This window comes from Pteropus vampyrus, unplaced genomic scaffold (genome assembly GCF_000151845.1).
Source record: "Pteropus vampyrus isolate Shadow unplaced genomic scaffold, Pvam_2.0 Scaffold5, whole genome shotgun sequence".
NCBI classification, from domain to species: Eukaryota; Metazoa; Chordata; class Mammalia; order Chiroptera; family Pteropodidae; genus Pteropus; species Pteropus vampyrus.
This window is the reverse complement of record NW_011888786.1, coordinates 12,032,925-12,047,780: the sequence shown is the minus strand read 5'-3', so window position 1 is coordinate 12,047,780 and position 14,856 is coordinate 12,032,925.

Sequence of the window (14,856 nt, the reverse complement as noted above, 5' to 3'; positions counted from 1 at the left end):
ATACACAAACTTCTGCAAATTTTTTTTTTAAATCAAAATATTGTGTGCTTACATAGAATCTATGAGGAGCACACATCAAATCATGGTCTAGAGCCATGAGGAAAAGACTGCTGTGAACATTATCTTATTAAAAATACCCTCTCCAGATCCCTGAACATTAATACTGGTCTTTTCAGAAATCTGTCTGGCTTTTTATATTTCATTAGAAATGAGGTGCCTAAAATTGAATGTGGTTTTTACAATGTAGTACAACTAAATTGGATAGCAAGCATCTATTATCTTGCAGGTTAATGTTACAATGCCTCTGATATCCAATCCAAAATCATAAAAGTCCTTAATAGTGCCTTGAAAAATTTGTATATATTCTATATTCACTTTAAAATTAAACATTTTTGAGATTTCATTTTACACAAATTATTTTGTTTCTATTTATCAAGAGTTGAATTATTTAGCGGCATTTAATTTTAAATACATGTTTTTGATTTTTGTTGATATCTATCTTATCATTGCAATGTCTCATGGAAATATTTATTTGTATTTTTTCCTGCATGTTTAATAACAATTATATTAATATTATTTAGATTTTTACAACTTTGATTTTTTTTTTAAATAAACAAATTTAGTTGTTTTGACATACAGCTGAGCAAGTCTTACCTTAGTTAAATGTCACTTTTAGACCAGGGATATAGTATTATTGTTTATATTCTAAAATGCTACAGCAGTAAAAATCAACTTAGCATAGTAGTGTAGTCCTAAGAGCCAATGGCTGGTTGGGCTGACATGCTTCTTAAAGTTAAGCAATGTCTTAATTTTCTTGTGCAAAGTGCTAAATAAAAAAAACAAAAAGCAGATTGAAATTATGTATGCAAAATTTTAAGTGAAAGCAAAGTAACTTATTTTTACTAAGAAAAAGTGCAGAAATAGTATGTCTCAGTTTGATTTATTTGGTGAAGTTTAGGAGCTCAGAGACAGTTTTTATTACTTCCCAGCTTTCTCTGACAACTGTTCATATTTTAGAAGTAAATATATTAAAGTTGGATTTGGAACTCATACCACTAAAATGCCTTGAGTATTTTAGTTTATTTCATAACAAATAAATTAAATAATAATATCTTAATACATAGAACTTTAAACCTTGTTTTAGACAGTATTTTTAAATAAGAGTTAACTGATATTTATTTCATTTTTTCAAAAGGGATAATAAAAAAGTTATATACCTACTATTAAATGTCAGATGCATGAAAATGTATTGTGTGGCAATACTAAACCATGTATCTCAATTTACTGAAACAGTAAGTAAATTTCCAAGGGAATATAACTATATGGCTATTAAGGGACTAGTTGCTGGAGCGAATGGGCATCCATTTTTCTTCTTATTATTATTCTATAAATAATATGTGCTGTCTTCATTTGGTTCTAAACTTTAAGCCCTGTGTGTCTTGGAGCTTACCTGCATAATTACAGAGCATGGGGGATATGACCATTAAAATCCAACGCCAGGAAAAAGTGGAAGAGTAGTTTTAAAAAATGGTGACATGCCTGGCTCTGGGATGTCACAGTTTCTATATGGGTCAGGATCATTTATACTAATTAAAATACATGCATAAAATATGGAAAATCAATTTTATACTACCGTATTTTTATAGAGAAATTTTTATCAATAATTTTTATTATTGATAAAGAAAAAAGTAAAGTAAATGAATAATTAAAATGTATTCTGTATTCAGGGAAAAAATTTTTTAAACCTCAAATGTTAAAATTTATATTACAGTAAATTTATGTATTATTGCATGAAATAAGTAATTGCACAAAGTATTGAATTGTTTCATAATAACACAGACCTTTACTACATAGCATTAAATCTACTCAATTTCATGATCTGTGAAATTGGAATGGTAATAACCCCTAAGTCATTGTATCATGATGAGTAGTAGGTGAGATAGTAGACAAAGTATAGTATTTGTAAATACTACCATGTTTTTAACATAAACACGCAGAATTGAAAAGTTGTGTTAACTTCCGGAAGTTAACCATTTACTTCGCAAGTTAAGCAGGAGATAAAAATATATGTACAACATATAAAACAAGTAAAAACATGCTCTACTTTCATATATTGAACGGCTGAGACAAAGCAAAGAGTGTCTGGAAAGAGGAACTGACAAAGAGGAATTGAAAGAACAATTAAATATCCTGTTCTGTGTCCTGGGAAATAGAGCTAAATAGAATAAGCATGATTTGTTGCCTCAGGAAACTTAAAGATTACCTATAGAGATGCATATTAAATAAACATTTTCAAATAATTTATTAAGTGATAACAAATAAGAAACTGTGAAGGAAAAAAACATTGAGAACCATTTGAGAATTTATTTTGGTCCGATATGACAAGGAAGTGATAAATTAGCTGATACATCATAAATAAGTAAGAGTTAAACAGTAAATTAAAAAAGAAAATCAGAAACACATTTAGATTTAAAGATATTTCTTGAGGCTGTGACCTTTGATGATCTTAGGAGAGACAACCAAGGCTAAATTAGAGAGAAAAAAGTGGAATGTGTGGCAAAGCGAGATGAGGAGCGATGCAGAAGTATCACACTAAGCATGGCTATGTTAGCTATGTTCAGATTTTGTTTGCATTTTAAAGTAAAGTTAGCAGTTATTAAAAGGACTTAAGTAGGGAGGAATGACCTGATTTGTTTTGTGATTTAAAAAAATCCTTTGAGAGTAGTGTTTAATGAGGAGTTAAAGAGAGGCCAAGTAAGAGGCTTTTTTAATAAATAATTCAAGTGAGAAATGCTAGTGGCACTGGGATAGTGTTGGTGAAGGATAGTTAGGAAAGTTGACAGGAACTAGTAATTCATTAACTGAATCGTAGGAGTGGTCAAGGATGATTTCTAAGATTTTATTAACTGAATATCTATATGTGACAATGAATTTCCAGAGATAAACCCCTAAAAAAGAGAATTTAAGGACAAAGTTTATAAGTTCAATTTGAGAAGCCTTAGACACATCTAAATGTCTGGAGTGCCAGAGAGTTCCGAACTGAAAATATAAGGCTGAGAATCATAGCATTTAGATTTAGAACATAGATATTAAATTTAAATGAAGAGTATTAAGGAAAGAAATACAGAAGTTTAGAGGCAGCGGGGGAATAGTCCAAAACAAATCCATGATGAAGATAAAATGTTTAAATTTTGGAAAAGGAAGAAGAAAATTAAAAGAAAATAAAGGAGAAAGATTATGGCCTCATAAAGGCGAAGGAAGAAAAGACTTAAAAAGAAAGAATGATCAACCATAGATAACATTGCTTACGTATCAATTAAAAAGAGGGCTCAAAAGTACCCATTGGATTTATGGAAAAGGAGATTATTGGAGAATGGTCAAAAGAAAATCTCAGAGAGTGTTGATGATGTAAACTCCACTGGAGGGGTTTGATGAGTGGCTGTGATTGGAGAGTATGATTAGAGGTAATTAAATAATAAAACAACAACAGAGCAATTTTAAAAACTTTGATTTTGAGAAAAGTGGATTAATAGGGCCATACAGAATGGTGAGATGAATGATGTAAAAGAGTTATATAGATGTGAAAAATTCTGAGGAGGAAATGATAATCTGTATACAACTTTTCCCTTGATTAGAAATATTAACTTTATCTGCCTCTCTCACGTGAGAATTAGATTCTAAAAGTCTTAAGGACAAATAGTCTTGGGTTCTGTGAGTCTCCTGGAGTAAACCAGGTAGGATTGTTACATTTTAGTGCAAACTCTACTGAAGTCTAATGTTGGAACCCCAGATGAGAATCATTAAGTAATCAATATTGGAGGAGCTAGCCCTTAGAAATCTCTGTATTTCTACTTGAATTTTTGCATTGGCCAATATAGAATGTATTTAGTCTCTTATATCCTCGAGAAGAAAAAGAAGAGCTGATTTAGTGATCTGATTGAAGTTGACTCAATTTGATCTTAAGAGTATGGTGGGAGACTGCTGTACCAGTGAACTCCCTCTAGATTCCACATCTAGACTACCTTGCAACTTCCACAGACTACCTTGCAACTTCCACAGACTACCTTGCAACTTACTTGCTTCTACAACACTAGCACAAAGGAGAAAAGAATAATTTCATGTTCTCACACTTCTAGGACTAACAGCAATAACATGCCATCACTAAGATATAAACCCAGATGAGCTGACAAAGAAAAATAGCATTTTATTTGAAAGGGTTCAAGAACTAGAGTTTAGAAATTAGAACCAACACAAAACATGCTAATGAAATAGAGCTGATAGAAAATAAATTTCCTGGTAGAACAAGTCTTTCTAGTGCTTAAAAAACATGGTTTCTCACTTTAAAAAAATAGCAAATGAAATAAATAACTGATGTTTAACATTGAGAAAAAAGCTTAATGATCTAAAATATCAAATAGAAGACATATCTTAGAGTACATGGTAAAAATATAGTGTATCTCTTGGTTTTGCTGATATTTATTATTTTTCATATATTGTCAGTTATCTGGGAGACACTGACTGATGTGGGCAGGTCTCATCTGAACCACTGTTCAAATTACAGATGTGTCCAGGTTTGATCCAGATGTAGCTCATTCTCCTTTGACCATTGTGTTAGCTAGAACATGTTCTTATGATGATTTAAGAGCAATAGGAAGTCAAGCCCCATTGCACAAGTATATTTTGTATTTTTCTTTAATCACATCTGCAAATATCCCAGAGACCAAAAGAAGTCAAATGACTGAGCCCAAAGTCAAGGAATGGGAATTTTACTCCACCTTTGTTGGGATAACTGCAGTCACGTGGAAAATGGGATATATGTGGGGAGGGGTGCAATTTTGTAGCCAATAGTTTTATCAACTACATATGAATATTATGAAGAGAAGGCAAGGTTTTTAGAGAATAATTCCAAGAGTTTAACATGTTAATAGTAAGATTTATAAGTAAGCTGACCAAATAATTTATTATCAAAATCGGACACTTTGAGAGTAAAATGAGAGAGATATTAGCAAATTTTCTGGAACCACTGGCATAAACTAGGGCTATGCTTAGCAGATGGGAGTACATGGTTATACCAATAATAAGAAGAAAAAAGATATAAATGGAAAAGGAGAAAATTTTGATAAAAGATAGTAGAAGAAAATTCTCCTAATATAAAGATTTTAATAATCTCTTTAAAGTTTCAATGACACAAAAATTAATTTCAAAACAAAACTGAAATGCAGTTAATAAAATAAATTTAATAGGAATACATAGAATTATGGATATCTTATACAGAATGCATATACTTTATTATGTCTGTGGAAAATGTACAAAATATCTCATGTATTGAAATTCATAAATTCACAAAATAAATCTTAACAAAATCTATAAAGGCGAACATTTTTAGACCCCATTTTTGTCATCACCCCATGCCACAAAAAGTAGAAATATGTAATTTGATGACTCAAAAACCGTAACTACTTTTGAATTCAGAAAAAGTCCTAGCATGTCCTGGAACTATAAGAAAATCCAATGGGAAATTAAAAACCATATCCAAAGCAATAAACATGTGAACACTTCATAACAAAACCTATGAGAAGAAGCTTATATACTGAAAAAATTTATAGTCTTAAATATCATTATTATTAAAAAAATGAATGACCATTTTAAGAGATTTACTTTTTTAAACAATGCCACAATGAACAATATAATTGAACAACAAAATATACCAAAAAAGAAAGATGAATTTAATATAGAATGAAAATTAATTTAAAAAAGAATAGTAGTCAAAACGCATAATTTCAGAAACTCATATTTTTAAAAATCTAATAAAATTCATTAAAAGAGGACAAAGTAAACATATGAATGAGAGTAAAAAACAAGAATTAATAAAATATATAGGAGAAATCAAAGCTTTAAACAATATCCTATATTAAACTTTATAAAACATATTTGAAAAGCCTTAAGGAAGTGAACGATTTCTAAAAAAATACAAATTATCAAAATTAATCCAAAAAATAAATAACTTGAAAGGATAAATTTTCACAGAAGGAACAGAAAATGTATTTAAAAACTACACTATTGGAAAAAGGAAACTGCATTAACTAAATTCTAGCTAACCATCAAATGACTTGGTTCCAATTTATTTAAATTATTCCAAGCAATAGAAAGAGACAAAGGATTCTCAGTTTACTTTTTGAAGCCAGCTTAATTTAAATATCCAGTCTCAAAAAGGAAATGTGTAAGATAGAGAAAGAGAAAGAGAGAGAGAGACATAAAGGAAATAATTTAAGAATACAAAAACAAATATACTAAATAAAATAGTAACAAATAAAAGCAAGCAGTGCATGAAAATATGATGTAAAATTACTAGGCAGAGCTTATTTCATTAATCAAAGTGTGATTTAATATCAGAAAATTTGTTACGTGTATATATTTTTTTATTTTCACACAATCAAGGAGAAAAAAGTGAAAAATTCTGCTGGTGGGTTCCAGTAAGGCATTTAATAATGTCAAAATGAATTCCTAATGAAAACTATGGGTATAACAGGAATAGGAGAAAAAAAAATTTAAATCATTTACCAAAATCTCGAGCAAACATTATCCTACGTGACAAAATTCTATTTAAAATAAATTAGTTAAAATAAAGAAGTCAAATGGGAGCCAAACTCACCACATTATGTAATATTTTCTTGAGTTTTTATCAAATATAAGAACACAGGAAATGAATAATTATATAATTTCAGAAAAAGGAGCTACAATTATATTTCCTTCTGATGCTATGATTTATACCTACGACACCCAATTTTTCTCCCAAACTATTGAAATGAGTAAGATAAGTTGATAAAGGTGACTTGATACTAAAATAATGATTTGAAAAATCGGTAGGTTGTCTTGAATTTAGTAGTGAACAACTAGAAAAATAAATAGGAAAATTAATCTTTAAAATAAAATCCAACAAAAAAAATCAAGAAACTTTATGAAATACTTGTCTATAAATTTAACAAAAGACAGAGACATTAGATGAAAAAGGTAAGAACACATTAATAAAAGACAAAACAAGTTCTGCACAAAAGAAAAGCCACCTCATATTCTTAGATGGGAAGAAATTATATTATAAATTATAAATTATCTCCAAATCAGTATCTACCTTTAGTACAATTAATCTCTAGTGCTTTCTAAATCTTATTTAGCAGTTCTTCATAAGGTAAACTAGTATCAGTACTATAATTTAAAATACAAAGTTTTATTTATTATCTATTTATATTATATTACCTACAAAGGCACTCATTCAAATTTCTTGGACTTTTTGGTGATTTTGGTGGGAGTATTACAATACATCCTAAAGTATTTGCTTCAGAAGGGATTATTTTGTACTCTTTTTTGGAAAGGTAGTAAAATTAAGGGAGAAAAATAATTTGAGTTTCCACATTGCTGAAAATATTATTTCCACATAGTCTCTTTTATAAGCTGATAAAACATAGATGTGATTGTCCAAACTATCCTATCAAAGAAATATATGAAAGTTTAAACTAATATTTTAATTCTTATATTCGAAGCAAAGATAAAAAAAAGGAATCCGAAACAATAATATGTGGCAAGAAGATGCAGTAGAATCTATGAGCCATCTGTTTGTATATACAGAAGAGCATTTATGTACTTCCTAAACAGTGCATATGGTTCAATTGTTACTATTGTGATTTTTAACAGAAAGAAGTACATACAGCTTATCTTTTATAAATTTTATTAAATTTATTGGAGTGACATTGTTAATAAAATTATGTAAGTTTCAAGTGTACATCTAATGGGTCAAAATTTTAAGTTAAATATATCTACTGTTTTACCCCCCAAAACATCCTAAACTGTTTAAATGACAATGTAATTAACAAGATAGGATAGTTAATAACTATACATTTTTCCATTATTACAGTTAAAACTGCTTGAGGCAGGTATCATACCTTATACATTTTAGTATCGACTTTATTCCTGGTCAGATAAAACAATATTTTCAGAATTATTTGTTGATTAATGCACATTCACCACACACACACACACACACACACACACACACACACGCACGCACACGCACACGCACACGCACGCACGCCACAAAAATGCATTTAATTGAGCTTTATCCCTTCTCCCATAGAAAAGATAATTACTGTTATCTAAATAGTGTATCCTGTGCATTCAGGAGAAGTGATATGGCTTCTTTTGGCCAATGGGTTTTAAGCAGAAAGTATTTATCACTGAAGTGTAACACTAGAGTATAGGATAGTAAGTGTGCTATATGCCCTCTTTTCACTTACTGAAATAAACAAAAAAAAGTGGTCACAGGGTCATATGGAATTATCAGATAGTAGAGGCTCCATCAGCCTGGGCCTGTGAAAGACTGTGTGGACAGAGATCTTTTCTCCTACCAGAACCAACATTAGCTATACGATGTGAGCTAGAAATAATTTTTGTTTTTGTGTTAAATGACTAAAATTCTAAGATTAATTTGTAATTGACATTTAACACAGCCTTCTTAACTACTCCTCAAATCTTTATTCAGATAAAATAGGACACATGATTTTGCCATAAAAATAGAGTTTATACAAATACATTTGTTCTTTTTTTCTAGCTATATTTTATGGTACATTCTTTTATCCCTGTTGCCAAGTAATTACAATTTGGCTTATAATTTCCTTTTGTTAAGAATTTGTTGTCTTTTTGAAAACAAAATTTTATTTATTCATCAAGTATTTATTGAATAATTATTTAGATGAACGTTTTACAGGGATGACACAAGATGAATTAAAAAAAATTATTTTCCCTTAAGGAATTGACTGTATAGTAGCAAAAATAACTTAGAAAAACATGCAAATAGCTATGACACAAGTTGGAATTTGATTAATATCATAGAAGACATCATAGGAAAGGAGTTCAATCATTGGGGTAGTTTTTAAAGTGACATGTAGCTAGAGAGTTGCTAAGGATTCTCATTACGTGTACATTTCAAATGATTTTAATCAAAGTCTCTAGTAATGCCCAGATGTTACCTGCCCTGTTTGGCAACTTAACTGGATTAGAAATTTGTCTAAAAGGCACTGAAGCTCAGAGCTCCATGGATAGGGGAAGATGGCAGAGGTATACTGAAGACATAGAGCCAATCTTCAGCACTATCCAGGAGGATATGCATAAAAGATACGTGCTGTGACGAATGACTTACTTGGAGTGGACTTTACGAATTCTGTGTGATATTCAAATATAAGTATCTTAGCTTATTAAAGACAATGAGGGGCTGCTTCCCCTCAGCCAAACTCTCATTCAATTTCAATAGAACCATCAAAATTAAGTAGATGAATTCTAAATCAAGGACTTTCAACAAAGGATTTCCAGATTTGCATGATTTCTTTTCTTCAAATATGCAGTCTAATTTTATAAAACGGCACACAGATTTTGCTTAAAAATGGTAGAAAATTGCCATGATCTAACTAACACGATGAAGTCAAGTCTCACGCCAAATTTAAGGCCATCATTTCTGGGAGTTTCTCATAGCTTATTACTATTCAAAAACTGAACAAAATTAAATTTCTGCCAAAAGTAAATATAGTTCTGAAAAGGGTATTAAGTATACCAGTGGTGAAAGTGATAAACTCTAGGACCACATTCTAATTAGGATCCGCAGAATGGCCTTGAAAGTGGAGTCAAATAAAATCCACATTGACGTATATTACAAACCTAGTCTCTACTGAGATGACTGGATGCAAGGCAGGTGGATGGAGGACAAGAGGCCAAGAAAATTAAATATCAACACAGAGAGCCTGAAATGGAAAGAATTCTGCTATTTCACAGATTTTAAACAGCAAAAAGACAGAAACATTTTTCCTTAAACAAAATAAATATGTTGGTAAAGGGTGTGTGATATGACATACCATATTGAAGTTCACCTCCCTCTACTCTCTCATTTCCATACTCCACAAATAGCTCCACTAAAAGCTGTATGATAAACAGAGTAGACACGTTATTATCCATCCATTGGAAAAGAGAAAGTATGCAAGGCAACAGCAAATGAAGACGCTACATCCCAAGAGCATTTATTTAAGAAAACCGATTATTTTTTATAATAAATGTAGCTTCAAATAATCTTGATGATAAAAGGAGCTCAAAGATTAAGCAGAAGGAAGTGGTTATCTCATAATAGCTAAAAAAAAGTAAAGTAAAATGCAAAACAGCAATGATCAAGAACTGATTTTTGAGAAGTTAAGATATTTGGAATGTGAATGATTATAAAGAACAACATAAGCAGATTTGTTGCTTCTGAAGAAGCTAAGTACTAATTAGGACCAGATTTCGGCATAATAGAAAGAAAAATTTTCCCAAAGTATTTTTAAAAATTACAGTTGGATAATGTTTACACAGTTCTCAAAAAACATAAAAGACTCAGTAATTGTATACAAGGCTAAATTCCCTTCAATTATAAAAGTATGGAGAAAAATTCTCAATTATGCCTAAACCTCAGGAATAAAACGTATTTGAGGTTCTTAGCAAAATACAACCAAATATTTAGCAAATAATTGCAGAAACCAGGGACAGAGAAGCAAGGTATTGACATTTTATCTATTTAAAAAATAAGCAAAGAAACCTATTAAACTATTTAAAAATGTTTTAAAGTTATAAAACTTATTGTAAAAATAATAATTTAATTGACAAAACAGTGGGAGATAAGGAATGGAAGTTGACAGGAACTCGTGTTTTACAGAGAAAGGGTCAGAAGGGTATTAACAAGCTCAAATAATTAATATCTCTAATATAAAAATCATTCATAACATTTTTTTAAGTTTAGTATTATATTTTACAAGCTTATATAGTCTGTAAAAATATGACTTGTTTTAGTAATTTCTTCCCTTTCACTTCTATTTTATTATTTTACTAACACAAAGAAAATTAAATTTAATGCATAGGAAATTAACATGACTAATAGTATAACTACAGTTTTGTCTGAAACTCTACCCTCTAATGTTGATTAAGCTAGATTTCAGCTGAAAATAACAGACAACTAGACTTCCATTGTTAGAAATACACGGATGATGTTTATTTATCTCACATAATAAAAAGTTGGGAGGTAGGCAGCCACTAAACCAATGGCGCCATAATGTCATGACCAAAAGCTATGCATTATTTCCTTAATATCCTTGTGGTAACAGCATGTCTATGTATTACAAGCGAGAAGGGGAAAGAAGATGAGGTAGTGCTGTCAGACTTGTGGGTGCATTTCACAGGCCACCCCTGGCTTCAAGAGAGACTGGGCAAGTGACTCACATAGATTTTCCAATGAAATTTAAAGTAAAGACAGAGGAGTGATCTGTGCTATGTGCCTACAACATATTCCCTCTTTATTTATTCGTAGATGAGTTTCTGAAATAAAGTGTAACACACTTTTGCTACAAATAATATATAGTGATTTTTTTAAGTCTAAAATTCACCTTTTAAAAATAAAAACAGATAGTATCAAAGATATAACCATATCTATCCATGTAGTTGAAATCAATGAAAATATTCATTAAATATATAACATCATTTTGCAAAGATTAAAATAACATGGGTTAACCCGAGTAATGCAAATAAGAGATATTACATAAGATATTAAATATTTAATGACAAGGACAGATATACCAAGCATATTAAATCATGTAATACTTTCAAAATGTTTATTTAACAGAAATCTTACCTAATTTTCAGATACCATGTTCAAAATATTTTTCCTGAGGATTTGTAGTAATTACAGTAGTAGCATTCTTAGCATCTAAGAGGAAAGCCACAATATCTCTTTTGAAGTTACAGCAATCTCATCTGTCACACCTTTGTTTTTCGAACTTCTTTTGGCATGTCCATCTACAACATCTCTTGCTAGTCATAAATTGTCTTGGTTCAATGACATTTATGATATTTTCACAACAAGCAATAGCTTTGATGGAGTCATTTTTCAATCATTCTCTTACAATCAGCACCATTATACATGTTGTGTATATCAAACCATCACTGACTGGCCATTTATAGCCTGGCAAGTCACATAGTGTCACAATCCACACAATATAGCAAATTTTCTTCAGTTATTATACTGGTATTGTTTTAGAAATGGATAATGAAAAGATTTTTTCTTTATAGTATGCCTATTCTCTCCTTCCTTTTATTAGACTTTTGGATAAATTGTTACCACTATGATTAAGACCTTAGATTAATTAATTGAATTTTGCAACTATATATTTAAAAAAGAAGATAAAATAAAACAGGCACAATATAGTCCTTAAATATGAAAAAGACTTTTTCTTAAATTATTAAAAAATTTACTATTTGAGATGATTGGGAGCATAGAAACAGCTAAAGATCAAACGAGTGATTAGAAGACTAAGATAAGGAACACAGTACAAGTGGTCTAAGCAATTGAAATTGTAAGAAAATTGAATAAATACAGATGCTCTAATATAAATTGTTTATGTAAAGGACAAATACATATGTAAATACAGATGCTCTAATATAAATTGTTTATGTAAAGGAAAATAGAGTAGAAAATGATAATAGAAGAAATTTTCTGAAAGTTAAACAAAGTCACTTAATGCCAGATAGAAAGCTTCACTTCCCAGGGGTTGAGGGTGGTTGATAGATATATTTAAAAAAAGATCCGCATATGTACATATATGTGTTTATATATATGTTAAGGAAATATCAGAAGTCACAGGAAGAAATTTATATAGAGATCAGACTTTTTCTGTTTTTTAGTAGTCAGAGGAAATTATTATGTACCTATACTTCTATCCTTTGCTAAACTATCAAGTAAATATGAAAATAAAATCAGCTGATGATGATTATGAATGGACTCAGAAATGTTATAACCAGGAGGTCTTTTATAAAATAATATTTCTTAAGAACATGCTGCTGAAAATTAAAAACTCTATTTGTACCCTCCCACAATGTGTACCTTTGTCACATATTTTATCTTGTCCATGTTATAAATCCCACCAGACATTATTATTTTTGTTGTTTTAAACAATGTTCTTTTACACTTACCTGTGCATTTATTCTTTTTTTGTATTTATTATTTTTAATGTTTTTTATTCTTGCCTAATCATATTTCCTGTGCCTTCACATATCTCATAAACTTTAAAAAAATTTGTATGCAGGTTATTATAAATGAAACATTTATAAAGATCCAGATTTTTTTTTTTTTTAATCAGAAAGAATGATCTTTTCTTATTTTAACCAGATCGTGGATGGCTGTTAATATCAATTTGATCAAGGCTGGAGCTGATCAGGCCGTGTTGCCATTTTAGGGTGAACCAGCTCCTTGTGCCAGGAGTGTGGCCTTTCCATAGTTTCGACTAAGAATTAGGTGGTTCAATACCTACCTTCTTTATCCCAGAAGCTTGTGGGGAATTCATTTCTCCTCTCGAAATGTCTTTACTTTTGGACTCTATCTCCCTCTGCCCATGTCATATTTTTCAATACCTAGCAAATGTCTTGAGGGGAAACTGGCCAAGTTTTTGAGACAGGTTCCTGTACTTCATCAGAACGTTGTCTCATAGTATGAACTTGGTCATTTAACAGTATTTAACAGAGTCCTAACCTTCATTGCAGCTCCAGAACTCAACAAATGTTCCATGAGTAAATAGCTCTTTGTCTGGAGCTTCTCTAGTTTCCATCCTATAAATCAAGAGTTCTCCTCCACTCAACTACATAATAAGCTTCTGCTGGTTTTTAATTACCCCATAGAATCTTCCTGGATCAGGCCTGAAACCTAGACTCCCTAAAAAATAAGCAACTGGATCCAAGGAGGAAATGGCTGGTTATCTTTTACTCATAATAGAAGGTTTTCTCCTCTTTGGAATTTTAGTTTGCCATATTCTTGTTGTTTCCATTAACTCTTCCACGCCTTTAAAAATACGATTTTTTTTAGACGTTGCAGAGGAAACATTGGTTAATTGTGATCAAATGCATTTTATCTAGAAGGAGAAGTCCTCTCTTCAGCATATTAGTACAAATGTTTATAGTCCCAATTTATGGTAATAAAAGAATATTAGTTTTATTTTACAGATGAGTTTCATTTTGCAGTTCTGTCTTGTCCATTTCATTGGCATGGTCAATGTAGTTACTCTGTAAATGAGGTGATGATGCTTTTCCATTTTATACTGATGGGTAAAATTTAACTCCCATATTGACACAGTTTACTATTTTAAATGTATGTACATCATTTCTTTAAAGAATATTTAAATTCAAATATTTTTCTCTCAAAATTAAAAGTACTTGGGCCAGTTATAAATGTGTTACAAAATTATAGGAAAATTCTTTGTCTTTGAATATGGATATATACACTCAAACCAAATTCTATGATATTTTGATAAAAAAATGTAAAATTATCTAAAATTTAATAGTTCATGGAACATAAATATTTGTTAAACTATGTGTGACTAAAGAATATGACTAGTTGAGCTCTTTGTTAAATTGTGCCAATAAGGTTCCATCTTTCAACTTTCCTTATTAAATTACTGGTTGAAGTATCTATAATGCTATGACTGCTCAAAAGAATATAGGGCTTAACATTTTATGTTTTTCTCAGTACTGAAGGGGTCACCAAATGTCCTCATTTTCCCAGGATTGGGGAGGCTACTAGAACTTGGGACTTTTAGTTTTAAAAGCAGAAAAGTCCTTGACAAACTAGGACAAGTTGGTCACCATAACAAAGAGTGAGCAATTTAAACCTCCAATACAAATGATACATAGAAAATAATTTATGTTCATGATGTTTAGGGTTTACGTAATACTTTAAAATAACTCAATAACATTAAATATTAATAAACATTTGAGTACAAACTACTCTGGTGAGCAAAAGTACAAATT